General features: G+C 40.9%; 1 pseudogene; it reads left to right on the top strand.

The window, feature by feature from the left end:
* Positions 1–827: 827 nt before the first annotated feature.
* Positions 828–1,298, top strand: LOC132513900 (V-type proton ATPase subunit F-like; annotated as a pseudogene).
* The last annotated feature ends 297 nt before the right edge of the window (positions 1,299–1,595 follow it).

The raw sequence follows: 1,595 nt of genomic DNA, 5'->3' as shown, positions 1-1,595 counted from the left end.
ACTAAAAGACAAAAAGCACACTCTGAATGAACAAAGGAAGCATCAGAACCAGACTCAGATATGGCAGAACCAGACTCAGATATGGAATTATCAGACTGAGAATTTAAAATAGCTACAGTTAATATGCTAAGCATTCTCAGGGAAAAAGTAGACAAATGCAAGAAAAGGTAGGCAATGTAAGCAGAGAGATGAAAACTTTAAGAAAGAATCAAAAGAAAATGCTAGAAATCAAAAACACTGTAACAGAAATGATGAATGTATTTGATGGATTCACTCATAAAGAATCAGTGAACTTGAAGATAGATCAATAGAAACTTCCAAAACTGAAATACAAAAGGAAAAAAAATGAATGAAAAAGACTGAACAGAGTATTCAAGAACTGTGGGACAATTACAAAAAGTGTATATACACGTAATATCAATACCAAAAGGAGAAGAAAGAAAGGAACAGAAGAAATATTTGAAGTTTTAAAGGCTAAGAATATAAAGCAGAAACTAATACACCATTGTAAAGCACTTATACTCCAATAAAGTTGTTGAAATAAATAAAGGCTGAGAATTTTCCAAAAAATGAAAGACAGACACCAAACCACACATCCAGGAAGCTCAGAGCACAACAAACAGGATAAATGCCCAAAATTTGATATCTAGGCATATCATATTCAAACTGCAGAAAATCAAAGACAAACAGAAAATCTTGAAAGAAGCCAGAGAAAATAATGTCTTACCAACAGAGGAATAAGAACAATTAAATCGAACTTATCTTCAGAAACCATCCAAGCAAAAAGAGAATAAAGTAAAATATTTGAAGTATTGCTGACTGTGAGGATGGCGGAGAGGGGGAAGCTAATTGTGGTGATGGGAGACGAGGACACGGTGACTGGCTTCCTGCTGGGTGGCATAGGGGAGCTTAACAAGAACCGCCACCCTAATTTCCTGGTGGTGGAGAAGGATACTACCATCAATGAGACGGAAGACACGTTCCCGTGGTTTCTAAATCGGGAGGACATCGGCATCATCCTCATCAACCAGTACATCGCAGAGAGGTGCAGCATGTGCTCGATGCCCACCAGTGCTTCACTGCAGCGCTGCTGGAGATCCCATCCAAGGAGCACCCCAGTGATGCTGCCAAGGACCCCATCCTGCGCAGGGCCAGGGGCATGTTCATGGCCCACGACCTACGCTAGGGGACTCCCCACAGTCATGCAGCCTCTCCCCAGGCTTGCCATCAACCCTTCTCTAAGATTTGAGCCTCTGAGTTCCAATTCCCTGCCCCTTCCCACTCCACTGAGAGGCTCGGTGAGGTGCTTCCAGGTTGCTGGAGCTCTGTCATTGAAATCAAGGCTGGTTAGGGTTTAAACAAAAAAAGAAAAAGAGAGGAGACACAAATTACTGGTATCAGAAATGAAAGAGGAACCAGCTCTACTAATCCCATGGACAGTAAAATGATAATAAAAGAATACAGTAGACCCTTGAACAACACAGGTTTGAACTACAGAAGTCCATTTATACACAGGTTTTTTTTCAATAAATACTACAACACTACATGATCCACAGTTGGTTGAGTCCTTGGATGCAGAACCATGGATACGGAGG

This window comes from Lagenorhynchus albirostris, chromosome X, assembly GCF_949774975.1.
Source record: "Lagenorhynchus albirostris chromosome X, mLagAlb1.1, whole genome shotgun sequence".
Lineage (NCBI taxonomy): Eukaryota > Metazoa > Chordata > Mammalia > Artiodactyla > Delphinidae > Lagenorhynchus > Lagenorhynchus albirostris.
Note: the sequence above shows the minus strand (reverse complement) of the source record. Positions and strands in the feature narration are given on the sequence as shown.